The sequence below is a fragment of the Ambystoma mexicanum genome, chromosome 4q (assembly GCF_040938575.1).
Source record: "Ambystoma mexicanum isolate Mex_15411 chromosome 4q, UKY_AmexF1_1, whole genome shotgun sequence".
Classification (NCBI taxonomy): domain Eukaryota; kingdom Metazoa; phylum Chordata; class Amphibia; order Caudata; family Ambystomatidae; genus Ambystoma; species Ambystoma mexicanum.
The window spans coordinates 681,519,374-681,533,538 of record NC_090928.1 but is presented as its reverse complement, the minus strand read 5'-3'; the positions used below and the strand labels follow the sequence as shown (position 1 = coordinate 681,533,538).

Genomic DNA, 14,165 nt, shown 5'->3' with positions numbered 1-14,165 from the left:
TTCCTTTCGATATTACTCGTCCTTTAGTAAATCGAGAGGAGCTGCAAGGCAAAGGGGCCACCGTAGGGGTGCCAGAGGTGGAAAACAGGGTACTCGAGGTGCCAAGGCCGCTCGGGATGTTGCCTCTTTGCCCTCAAGCACTGCCGCAGCCGCTTCAGCTCAGTCATGAGGCCAGGTCCCATGGTTCGCCGGTTGGAGGAAGGCTGGCGCAGCATCTTGTAGAGTGGCGTGCCATTACTTCAGATGTGTGGGTTCTGGAGATCATAGCCCATGGCTACTGTCTTCCTTTCTGGCAGAAGCCTCGCGACAATCCACCAGGGAATCTCTCTTTGAAGAGTCCGGATCCGCTCCTTGCGCAGGAAATTCAATCCCTGCTGGAGAAAGGCGCCATAGAACTGGTGCCTGTAGCGGAGAGGAACAAGGGATGGTATTCCCATTATTTTTTGATTTCGAAGAAATACGGGGGATTGAGACCCATCATGGACTTGCACGGTTTGAAAAAGCTCCTCAGGCAGGAGAAGTTCAAGAAGGTTACTCTTTCTCAAGTCCTCCAGGCCCTTCAACTTCAGGACTGGTTGGTGTCTCTCAACCTCAAGGACGCTTATTTTCATGTGCTATCCATCCAAAGCACAAAAAGTACCTGAGGTTCGTGGTTGGCGACTCGCACTTTCAGTTTCAGATCCTGCCATTCGGATTGACCTCCGCCCCGAGGGTATTCACCAAGCTCATGGTGGTGGTGGCAGCGTATCTCAGGAAAGGGGGGATTCATGTCTACCCCTACCTGGACAATTGGTTGATCAGGGCGCACTCTCTCTCGAGCAAGTCCTGGATCATCTGTCCGTCACCTGCCACTCCCTTCACAGGCTGGGCTTCTCCCTCAACTTAAAGAAGTCCCATTTGACGCCAACCCAGCGGCTCCAGTACATCGGAGCAGTGCTTGACACTTCCCTGGGGCAGTGTTTTTCTCCCCAGGTGAGGGCTCATCACATTCAGCAGATGGTGCACAAGTTTCAACACGCCCAGAGTCTCCCGGCGTTCGAGTTCTTGAGGTTGCTCGGCCTCATGGCATCCTGCATTCTTCTGGTGCCAGAGGCCAGGTTGCGGATGAGATCTCTGCAGTGGGCCCTCAAGATGCAGTGGTCGCAGTCCTCCGGCAGGATGTCGGACCCCGTTCAGGTTCCACCCTCGGTCGCCCAGGACCTTCTGTGGTGGGCCGTCGAAGGCAATCTGATGAAGGGGGCTCCATTTTGGCTACCCTGTCTGGAAGTAAGGATCGTGACGGACGCAACCCTCACGGGATGGGGAGCGCATGCCAACGAGTTGACAGCCAGCGGTCGTTGGTCTCCGTCGGAGTCCAGACTCCATATCAGTCTGGACTCCGACAGAGCTGAGGGCTGTCAGGCTTGCCCTGAAGGCTTTTCTGCCGACTCTGCGAGGGAAGAATGTCCTGATTCTGACGGACAACACAGTGGCCATGCACTACCTCAACAAAAAGGGGGGGCAGGGTCACTTCCTCTGTGCAGGGAGGCGATGCAGCTCTGGTCCTGGGCCATCCAGCAGGAAGTTTAGATCTCGGCGGTTCATCTGGCCGAGACAAAAACGAGACGGTGGATGCTCTGAGCAGGCAGAGCGCGATCTCTCATGAGTGGGAGCTGGCTCGGGAGATTCTCCTGGAGATCTTTGCCCTTTGGGGGGCCCCTCAAGTGGATCTCTTCGCCTCCAGTGTCAACCGGAAGTGCGAAAGGTTCTGCTCGTGGGAATTTCCTCCAAACGGAGCCTTAGGAGACGCGTTTGTGGTGGAGTGGTTCTTCCCAATGATGTACGCGTTTCCTCCAGTCCCCGTCATCCCGCAAGTGCTGCGGAGGTTTGGTTCCCGGATGATCCTCATTGCTCTGGCTTGGGCCCGTAGGACGTGGTACCCGGACCTTCTAGACTTGTCCATCTGCCCTCCACGTCGTCTTCCCTACCGAGACGATGTGCTCTCACGGGAGGGGGGGGGGCAGGTTCTCCATCCAGAGGTCAGATCCCTCAACCTTCACGCTTGGCTTCTGAAAGGCTGAGGTATGGATTGGGACCTCCCTGAAGATGTAATGGAGGCGTTGCTTTCGGCCAGACAGCTGGCAACGGAGTCCCTGTACCGCTGCCGTTGGAGAAAGTTCTGCGACTGGTGCACGGTTAAGAATGTGAATCCTTTTTCATGTGACATTCCTGTGGTTCTGTCTTTTTTGCTTTCGTTGGCCCACAGGGGCCTGCAAGTGGGTACTGTTAAAGCTTATCTGGCGGCGCTGTCTATATTTAAGCGCTCGTCTGAGGAGTGTTCCTATTTCAAAATTCCTTTAATTTCTCAGTTTCTCAAAGGACTCACTAATGTGTTTCCGCCGTCATCTTTCCAGGTGCATGGTTGGGATTTCAACATTGTTCTGATATTCCTTATGGGTGTTCCTTTTGAGCGTTTACATTCTTGTCTTTTGAGGCTCTTAACCCTTAAAACTGTTTTTTTAGTTGCGGTCACTTCCGCTCGCAGAGTGAGTAAGTTTCAGGCACTTTGTTAATCCACCCTTCAGTGTGTTTCCTAAGGACAGGGTTGTCCTTAGAGTTCATCCTTCCTTTCTTCCGAAGGTGGTGTTGGAATTTCATTTGAGCCAGAAGGTTATTCTTCCGGCATTTTATCCTCCTCCACATCCTGGTAAGGAAGAGGAGAGGCTCCATAGGTTGGATCCTAGGAGAGCTTTACGTTTCTACATTTCTCGCATGTCCCGGGTCAGAGTGGACAATCAGCTCTTTCTTGGTTACGCTGGAAGGCGTTTGGGACAAGCTGTTACTAAGCAGACTTTGTCTAGATGGATTATCTTGGCAATTTCTGAATGTTATCGCTTGGCGAGCAAGGTCCCTCCGGTAGGCTTACGGGCCCATTCTACTAGGGGTATGGCTGCCTCTACTGCCATGCAGAGAGGTGTTCCTATTCGTAACATCTGTGAAGCAGCCACTTGGGCTTCGGTCCATACTTTCGTACAATGCTACTCCCTAGACTCTATCCATGGGCAGGATCTGGCCTTTGGCAAGGCGGTCCTTTACTCTGCAATTTGATTGGGCATTCTAAATTTCTATATTCTAAATTCTTTTTCCCTCCTCTATACGTTGGTACTGCTTTGGGAGTCTGTCATAGATATGGAATACGTCAGAGGACCCAATCCCCTATTCCCTCGATTCCATCCGGGGGCAGGATCTGGCCTTTGGCAAGGCGGTTCTTTACTCCGCAATTTGATTGGGCATGCTAAATTTCTGTTTTCTAAATTCTTTTCCCACCTCCTTGCTTTGGTACTGCTTTGGGAGTCTGTCATAGATATGGAATACGTCAGAGGACCCAATCCCCTCGAAGAACAAGTTACTCTTAACTGGTAACGTTCTTTCGATGGGATGGTCCGACGACTTATTCCATATCGCTCCCTCCCTACCTGCCCCGCTACAGAATTTCTCCTGCGATTGCAGCTTATGTTACCGCAAGGCTTTCTGTGGTCATACTGGCAGTGGTTTGGTGCCACAAGTTATGGGGGGAAAAAAATACAAGTGAGGCTACAGCGTCGTGCGTCCTACTTATAATATCCGGTGACGTCGGCTCGACGGAGGCCCTTGAGGACAGCGTATTCACGTCATCGACGCAGGACGCAGACGCCGAAATATTTTCTGAAGCAGCACAGCTGTGGTGATTACTGTCATAGATATTGAATATGTCGTCGGACCATCCCATCGAAAGAACATTACCAGGTAAGAGTAACTTGTTCTTCTCTCCCTGTCTGCTGCGGCATTCCCTTGAAAAGTGTCCCCACCTCCCACAGGACCTGCACTGCTTTGGCCCGCCACCCCTTGGTCCTTGTCCACCGAATACCCCTCCTCTTTGCCCTCGGGACCCTCCTCGTCCTCGTTGTGGCCCTCCTTGCCACTGGGCCCCGAAAAGTTTGTTTCCTCCCCACTGTCCTTGTCCATTGTCTGCCCATACCGCTGTCATCTTCGCTTGTGTTGCAACAAAGGCACAACCCTCCTCTCCCATCCGTTCTGGGGGCGGCACTGTCGACACTGCTGCTATCTTGACTAGTTTATTTTGAACTAGTTTCACGTCCTCAGCCTGCCTCCTCCTGGATAGTTTAATTCTCGTGCTCTTTGATCCTCCTACAATGGTGCACTATGATACTTTGAATCTAGGGCCATCCGTTTGCCTCCACCCCAGCTATCTTATTGAGCGCCTTCTGCACTTCCTTAGGTAGTCCTCTTTTTACAATAAAATAAAACAAGGATGTTGATTGATCCCAGACGCTGCCCGTTTCTGCTCTTCACATCTCTTGAACCCTGAGAATGTACTGTGCAGCGTCTTGGTCGTCCCCCATTGTGCATTGCATTATTGATTGTAAATGTGGGGTGTCCGGGAATGTCCGCCGCAGTGCATCCCATACTTGCGCTCTAATCTTGTTGAATGATGCCCCATCATGGGCATTGTTGCTCAGTGTTACTCCTGGGTATCCCGCTTTAATGCACACTGTCTCTGCCTGATCTCCCACTGCAGCTGCTAGAAAGCTCTTAATATCCCCTATTCCTAGGGACACCAATGCAGTGCAATGCAATTTTCTTACTACTGTCAGGTGTCGCCCCATTCCCCTCAGGGGTCTCTGTTTCTTCAAACATACTAGAGAGGTCCAATAGCTCCCTCCTTTTCTGTAATGACCTCACATTATACTTTGCGGTTAAGTATGTGGACATATGGTCCAGTGTGCACCTGTCAAAAGTCCCCCTCTCCCCTCCCTAGCCAGGAGTGTGGCATTCCTTCTCCTTTATGCTCAATCACCCATTGGTGGTGGTACTTCTTGGTTTTCTCACAGTACAGGGTCAGGGCCTTACATATCTGGTGTAGGGGTATGTCCGTCCGCATGGCTATGTCCAGTCAGTATTGTACGCCGAGAATTTGCTTGTACAGTTGTCCCACAACTAACCCAAAAAATACAATACGTCCAATGTCACTTAAAACGTATGTACTATAATCGTATTTGTATTACCAGTCAATACTATCAAAATGTTAATAAAAAAAATAACAATTTACATTTTCCCACTCTGTTGTTTTCCCCTGTAGAGCATTTTCATTCACTCCCTACACGCTCCCCAGATCTGCTCACACACACATCCCACACACGCCCCTCCTGGGCCTCCTCCGTACATATGAAAATACACTAACAAAATAAACTAAAATAACAAGCTAAAACAATAACCACTACTCTTCCCGAGCTCTCTAATTATATGGAGTTCCTATATTTATTCTTGTATTTCTCTCTCGCACGGGTTGGGACAGTGCAATGTGGCGCCACCTTCTCCCCTTACTCGGGAAGGCTCCCATATTCCTTTTTCCTTATACCTAATATATCTCAAAAAATAAAATGACCAAAAGTGGCCATAAAAGCACAATCGAGTCAAAATATACTTTCACTTCCACTCACTGCGTGTTCACCCGTTGCACACTGCTCCACATCCCCATGCGCACATTGTTATCCCTTGCAGGCTATACTCACGTGTTCACATTTTTCCAAAAGCCACTGTCCATGGGGAATCCACAACAGGCTTGGGCCTCTCCCTAGGGCCGTACCTGGCTTGAACGAGCGCTTGAGAATTCTGCAAAGACGGCACCCGCAAGGGCCACTCAGCGTACGCGTTTTGGGACTGGTCACCGTAGGTGGGCACAGCCCTTCCAGAGAGGCCGCCTGTATACCTCCGCAAGTACGGGGGCGATGGAATCACTTTGTAACGGTCACCAAATGAAGGCAAGTCTCTTTTTATGCACATTCCAGAATAAAGACAACCCACTAGGGAAATAGGCCAGGAGATAGCGTTGCAAAGATAACCAGGTTTAATTGTACAGAATGCAAATATCAGCAAAGGACTCTGCTGCTCGAGAGCACTCTAACTTACAGTTACAAACAGGGGCTTAAAAACCCCACATGTGTCATGATATACAGTACCAATGGGTGCCACTGATTGGAGGCACCCTACACAGGAGCCTGCTCCATAGGGGATGCCAGGCAGTAATTGGTTAGTTCTTTCCCGTCAGTCTGGATCCACGTGGGTCAGCTAGGCTCGTCCTCGCGGTGAAGGTCGGGGCACACATTAATACATTGTTTCTGCCTAAACTAAACATGCAAAGCCTGGTTATCAATTCCTTGTGGCAGGCACCTGGGTGACAGGGGAAATGGTGCAAGGGGGAAGGGAGGATAAAATAGTCACACTGTCCCACACAATCAGAACTTCATTGGTACCACAGTTCCCGCACTCAAGGTCTCCACCCAGGGTTTTGATCTTTCATTTATCCCTCTGTGTGCCTCGTGTTGCAAGGGGTATAGTTTCATGCTTGAAAGAAATGCAGCCACGCATGCTTAGATCTTCTGGGGACACTTGATTTGTGTTAGGACAGGGCGGGGGGTGATGCTTGCTTATCAGGGAATTGAAAGTTGTGGGGGTGGGGTTAGTGGTGTGGGGCTGGATCCAGACTGGTTGCGTGGGGGTTATAGGCCTAATGGCAGTTTAGTGGAGATAAATGGACACAGCGCAGAGCCTAGTGTTGTCCCGCGCTCTTGCAGGGCGCATTACTTTGGAAGATATTACATATTTGCAACACTGGAGGGACGATGGGAAAGTGGACTTCCGTTGGAACGGGGCTCTGCACAGTCCGTCTGGCTTGCAGAAATAAGGTCTAGTGAGCAGAGAACGTGAATAGCGCAAGCCTGCAGTTTATCCCTTTTGGGCCTAATACAAAATGGAGTCATGGGCTTAGGGGTTTCTAGTGCTGCGCATCAACTTCTAAGCGCGCTACATTACCTCGACATGTTGTCTTATAGTGCAGATTACTCACCCCTTGTACGTTACATCATCTCATATGGTGTTCGCCTTACCTGGAAGCGCCTAGGGGTTAGGATAGACTCAATTCCATCTCAACAAGTCCTTCACAATTCACACCCTAACTAAATCGGCAGTCCAGCCCCTAAGATGAGTGAGCCGTGAGTTCAAAAGTACGTTCAGTGCTGGTGCACGCAATCGTGTGGTCTAGTTCAAAATGGGGTCTCTTCAAGGGGCTGTAGCAACTCAAAAAGGTGGGCGAGGTAGTGAAGAATATATTCCCACTATTCAAGGAGGGTCTCCCCAAGAAGGCATTGCTGGATCCAAGAATTTGGAATCGCTCAGTAGCACAGGCTACCTCGATAAAGAAGGTTGGCCCTCAGGGGGCACTTGTGCATAAAACTCAATGGAGGTGCCAGGGGCCACCGGTAAGGGATGGGAGTACTTACCGACCCTTGGTGCACTCCGGACCAAACTTCCTCAGTCCAGATCGTTCGCGGGTTCAAATTCTGCAGTTGATCAGCTCTGCGGCTTTCAGGGGCTGTGTTCCGTGAATGATTCTGTGGCGGGACAGTGGCAATTTCTGCACTCCTGGTGAAGGGATCAGGCCAGTTCCACTGCAGCGAGTCTGAGGGCACAGGGGGGGCACAGCAGCAAGGCGCCCACGAAGTTCGTCACCACAGCTGGGTGACCCGTTGACCGCGTATGCTCTGGTTCATGCAAACTCTCCTAATTCCAGACCTAGGAATGCTAGGCATACGAACCTCGACGGGAGAGTGCCTTGTACCCAGAGCTTACAGTCTCCAAAGGCTCAAGTCGTAACTTGAGATGGCAGCGGTTCCAGGGCAAAGGTCCCATACGAGCCGGTCAGTTCACTCGGCAGTCCACGAACACCTCCGAAATGGCTTGCTTACAGGTTTAGCAGGAGGTGCCGAGAGTAGATGGTCCTACTATTCCAATGGGTCGAAGCGCCCTTGCAGGCCTTGTAGGTTCGATCAGAAACGGGCAGTCTCAGGGTATGACAGCGAGGTCAGGATGCCAAACGTTCCAGTGGGTCACCAGCACTATCCATGTAGCTTCATTTCAGGACACTTGGCTCCTTTACTGAGTTTGGTGTGAACTCAGAAGATCTACCTGGAATGGGTGTAAGGTGCCTTCTCTTATCCAAAATCTGCTTTGCGCCAAACAAAGAGAAACCAATAAGAGATCTGCTCTCATTCAGCCATCCCAGACCACAGTGGTCCCAGTCATCCCAGCACACCAGACATCCTGGCACCCAGGATGTGTATTGGAACTAGACAGCTCCAGCCCACATCCTGGGGACACACACACAAGGCGTGCAGAAGCCAGCAAAAGCTTTCGGTTTGCACGGGTTCTGCATGACCATATAAGGAATTTCCTGGGTCGGCTCGACCTGGGTAAGGCAAAGGGACAAGATGGCCAAAAGACAGAACAAAGGACCTTGTGGCATGGCCATTTTAGGCACTGGCCACTGTCCTGGGCCAAACGCGGTATGGACCATAGAAAATAGTTACAAATAAATAAAAAGTAACAGCTGCCACCAGCTCTATCCAGGGCACACTTCTACATTCACCAAAACCCCTTTGAGGGTATCTAGGGACTTAAAAATGAAAAAGGAACCCCAGTGCACTGTACTGTAAGGTACATTGTGCACTGATAAAATGTTACTAAAAGATTAGCAACAAAGTGAAAGACTAAGGGAACCAGTCTCCCAGTACTGACTGTCTTAAGAGCATGTCAATGTCCTCATAACATAATGAACAAAAGCCCCTTGCCCCCCCCCCCAGCCCCCTGATGCAACAACCGGAATCCCAATGACTTGTGAATAATAATCAAAACACCATGGTAATAGGAGGAGGCCGTGCTGTGAAGGCCTGATGGAAAGGCCTGCACTGCTCTCTGCAGCTCTGCTGCGAGCCCGCTTGATTTGCAGCAAGGTTCCCCAAGAAGAGCAACACGAGGGACACCAGAGTGCTCCCCCACCTTGCCAAGCCTCGCGGGCTAGCAAACAAACTCCGGCCTTCTAAGATGGCTGCCGCCTTCCCCATGGCAATCAGCAACAGCAACAATGATGATTCTAATCTATTCACCGCTGCAGGCCCGGATTGACTGCAACAATGCCCTACCTCCAACAGCTCTATAAAGGCTGTGTTCCACAGCCGGCAGGCAAAGCCGTGCTCTGAAGCCCTACACTCACCCCAATGACTATCGTCGCTGACTCAATCTGGAGACCCAAAATGGTACCCCCTCCTCTATCTCGCGAAACGATGCGCACCCCCTCCAGGCGTGTTGTTGTTAGCACACTGCACTCACCCCATGTTGCCTGTACCTTGTCACTGCATAATGTTGTATCCACCACTAAGTTACTGCACGCTGTTGATGACACATGCCTATGCCCTATGTCGCCAGTGTTTTGCCTATTCCTAATGTCATGAGCACACCTTTGTCACCTATTTATGCCCCCAGGACTACCGCTGCCAGCCCTCATTTCATGCCTGATGTTGTGGACATGCCTAATACTGATGCCAGCCCTCATTTCATGCCTATTGTTGTGGATGTACTTGATGCTGAGGCCAGCCCTCATTTCATGCCTAATGTTGTGGATGTATCTAATACTGATGCCAGCCCTCATTACATTCCCAATGTTCAGAATGTACAATATACCTGCCATCTGCTGACCAACAATGTACCCATGCCTAATGCCAATATCCTGCTGATGCCTATCAGCAAAAGTCCTCCTATGCCACATGACAACGCACGCACCCCTCTGACACCCACTGCTGCTAGCCTTCCATTGAAGCCCAGTCTGACAGAGTACACCTCACTCAGCTGTGCTCTCGTCAACGCACGCTCCCTCCTCGCCCATGCTCTTGACGTACATGACCTTACCACTATGCACAACCTTGATCTCCTTATGATCACCGAAACCTGGCTCCACCAAGCCTCTGGCCCAGCCTTCTCCTTAGCACTCCCCCCAGGCTACACTATATTCAGATAGGACTGCCAGTACTCGAAAGGAAGGGGTGTTGCCCTGATAGCGAAAGAGTCTTATCTCCATCAGAAAGATTGAAAGGTCAATGGAGAGAAACACTGACTACCTACTCCTCAAACTCAATTCCTCTCCGGACAGTACCATTACCCTCCATCTTGTCGATCGACCCCATGGTCCCATAGCCAATTTCCAGGCAGCATTGACACACCACCTCTCAGACAACCTAAAGAAATCTAAGGCCATCCTCTTAGGTGACTTCAACCTTGGCCTCAATTACACCAAAGACTCCTCTGCCAAATCACTCGACTATCCGCTTGATAACTTAGGCTTTAAACACTCTGACCCTACCCACATCAAGGGCCGCACCCTAGACTGGCTAGCTCACCATAACTGCTCACTCACCATCAGGGCTAACTCCCCCTCCCCTTGGAATGACCACCACATCATCCTATTCGACATCGCCCCCCCCCACCCCCTCAGAGTGCACCAGCCTGCTATGCCTCTCCCACCCGCCCTCACTAGGAGCACTGCCAGCTCACCAAAGATGGGCTCCCTACCCTACCTACTAGGGCCAGCTTTCAGACCCCCCTTCCCCAATGAACCTGATATGCTGGCATAAATTTACAACACTTCTATTAAACTAGCAGTGGAAGCCATTGTCTCACCCCTCTCCCCCACCCCCTTGCGTCTCGGAAAGCCAAACCAACAAAACACACTTCCTGGTTCTCCCCTCTATTTCAAGAACTTTGCTCCAAAAAACGGATAGTACTATCCACCTGGCAAGCAAACCATCTCGACTAGAGTTTCGTAAACTGTCCAGGGAATACAAAAAAGCAATCGCCCAAGCCAAAGCCACCTCCTTCAACACAAGAATTGCCAATTCTAAATCCGATACCAAAGAGATTGTCTCAATTTTTAGGGAATTGGAAACACCTACCCTCCCAACCCCCCTCCTCAGGCTGTCACCAAAGATGAAAATTGGTGTAATAAATATACAATCAGCCATACTAGGCAAGCTAGACGCCCTGCACAGCAAAATTAAAAACCAACCAACAGTCATTGGCCCATCCCACACCACTCCACCCACCTCCTGAAACCAGCAAGGCTTCCCTTCTCTTCTCCTTCAACAAAGTCAACGAGCAGGATATCATCAACATCATGAATACTATCAAACTGTCCAACTGCAAAGGGGATATCTGCCCGGCCCCTCTCCTCAAAGAATGCACTAGCACCCTTCCTTACGGCCTTCATAAACGCCTCCTTCACAGCACGGTCTCTCCCAGCCAGCCTCAAAGGTGAATGCCGGGCTCTCCATCCTGCGTCTTGTGCAGGGGTTCTGGGTCCAGTTACTTCACTGGTTTTGGGATCAGCCTCTTGATTGCAGAGGGTAAGTAGAGAGCGATGCCGCCGTTAATTGTACGAGCGGGTTTTGCATATATCAAGTCCTTAATGTCCTCTTTTAACGTCCCTTTCTTGCAGGGTTGGCTGAGAAGAAATGATGGCGAAAGAATGCCAAGTTCGTGGAGGCACGTAAGTAAAAAGTCTGTGCAGGGCCTTTCAACGCACCTTAATGTCTCTCTCTTGCTTTCAGATGGAGAATGATGAAGGCGCCGGTGATGATGCCCTGGTTCATACCGAGGCGCGAACAAGATGATGGAGAATATGAAGGCACGTAAGTAGAAAGTCTGTTCAAGGCCTTTAAATGCGCCTTAATGTCTCTCTTTGCCTTGCAGGTAGCTGAGTGCGGTGCGAGCTGACTTTGGAGCGTATGTCGCAAAGGTAAGCCGTTCAGAAACAAAACGTTATTAACCAATGTTCTTTTGTCTTTGCAGGGCTCGATGGCGGAGAAAGGGTGCGGCGAATACCTTAAACGCTCCGGTGGATCGGGTAAGTTGAAGCGCTGATCTTGACTCTTCTAATTTGTGTTTTTGTTGTTGTGCAGATGCTGCTGAAGACTGAAGAATGGATCCTCAACAGGTAAATCCGGAGATTTCGCGTTCACAGGAGCTGGAATGGAAGATTCCCTGGAGCTGACACGGTGAGCGTCCTGCTGCTGATGCAGAATAACGCGAAGCACGTGGCACCAATCGGGTGTGGTTTAAATAGTGCACAGGAGTGCTTAGGCGTCTTCTTCCACAGCCTCGCCCAGGTAAGAAAAAGAGTTGCAGTCCTAGGGAGTGGTTCCAGCCCCACCCAGAAGAAAAGTAGTTCCTGCCAGAGGAGGATGCAGACTTCAGCCTGTTGGTAAGGAAGCAGCATGGTCTGCTGCAGGTAGGTCCACCCAAGCACTTCTGAATTTGCTATGAGCCCGGCGCTTCTTGTGCCGGGACCAGTCTCCACAATGAGCCTGGCACCACCGGTGCCAGGACAAGGCCCAAAAGGTCCCTAAAGGGACTTGCTGGCGTCTGCAATGAATGTTATGAGCCTGCTTCCAAGGGCGTTGGGCTTCTCCTGACTCCTTGGAAGCAGTGGTCATGACAAGCGGAGAAAGTTTCATCTCAATGTGCGAACATGTAATCGATGACGCGATGGCTAAGCTGTTAGTGTCTTCCATAATGATATGCGGCGACTTAAATGCAGTTTGCAAAACTCAGAAAAGCACTCTAGACAAAAAACAGACAGCAGCGGAACAGCGAGGCAGAGCATGGTTAGACCTTACTCACTCTCGTGACCTGCATAATCTTGATATCGCTTTCCCACAATTAAACAGAACACCTACCTGGGAACATGCAGACTCGAGTGAGACAATCTACTACATTTTTGTCTCCAAACCGCTGTTAGCGCCACCACCTTCTTTAATGTACGACGTACAATTGCCAGCGACCATAACCTATTGGAGACCAGCTGGTCAATCCAAAGCACGAAAAACACTCAAACAGGGTTGGACATTGAGAACAATGCCAGAGGCACCCGGCTCAAACTAAGCACAGCGGCGATCAAAGATCTAACGCGTAGGTATAAAGACAAAGCACAGAGCAGAAAACAAAGCAGTCAATTACTAAACCTACTACTAAAAGATAAATAATGACTCAAAGAAATTGAACGTCGTCCAGCCATCAAGCTCAGTTGATACGAACTAAAGTACGAGAGGCAAGCTATGGACACATAAGGAGACAGATGTATTGTAAAAATCTTATTTCTTTTTGATTAAACAATAAAAAAAAATATGAAAATGATACCTAACAATCCTAAACTGCCTGACTTGTGGAACCAACAGTGTTACTTACCTGCAACTGTAGGAAATCCAGAGATCTTGCCACTCTTGACAATGTACTTTGCTTTTCCCACCTGTTCTGCCTAACCCCTGGTCACTGGTGGCCCAGTGGCCCTTCTGAACATTGAGAAAATCATACCAGATAGGGTTGGACTCATAAGACTGGTTGGATACAAAGTTATACGATTTTGAAACAATTTACATAAATGTTTCAGGTTGTTTTATTATGTGATTTTGACCATACTTACCCAGCCCTACGAATAAGGGGTGTATCGGACACTTTTACTCCCTAAAAATTGGCAAATACTCACAAAGACTAAAAATGAGTACAAATACTCCCAACAAAAAATAGGAAACTGACACACAGAACCTTGTGCCCCTGCTTTCGCCCTTACAGTTCCATGGATATATTTAGACCAGTAGTGCACATAGTGCCACAGGAAGAAACTATTTTAACTGCCGGATTGGAAGAAGTAAACCTTTATCTTTATATTTGCATTAATAACTAGGTGCAAAGAAATACATTTTACAAGAACATGTGTGTTTTTCAGTTAAATTATTTTTATTAGTTTTTAGAATACTCTCATTGGGAATTTAACTTGCATTTTTACTCCCTAAAAAATCATTGTACTCCCAACTTTAAAAATAGGGAGTAAAATACTCCCACCTCCAAATCTCATCTGTAGCACTCTACTTACCTATGAATGTCTATGGTTTACCTGTGCTAGGAATATTGCAAGTGTTCTTACTGTGTACATTTGTTTGTCTACTTACCTGAACTTAGAAATACAACAGCGTGTCTTGGTGTATATAAATAAATACTTATTTTGTATATAGCTTTACAGTATGAGTGTTTCCTTGAACCAAGGTGTGTGCTGAGTTCTGTGTACCCACTACAACCCTCCTTAGACTAAGCCTGGCTGCTCGTCCATTGCTACCAAACCTTTGGGTAGTTCAATCCAAACCTAAGCAGTGCATCTCCGATCACCCAAGGTGGGCTTTCCTAAGTTCTGCCAAAGGCAGTACTTTGGTAAAATCCATTAAGTTATTTACTGCTTCAAGTTATTT

General features: G+C 49.2%; 1 protein-coding gene across 2 annotated transcripts in view; it reads left to right on the top strand.

The window, feature by feature from the left end:
- Positions 1–14,165, top strand: part of GPCPD1 (glycerophosphocholine phosphodiesterase 1) — a 1,217,556-nt gene that overhangs the window by 775,274 nt on the left and 428,117 nt on the right. The gene's annotated exons all lie outside the window — the stretch shown is intronic.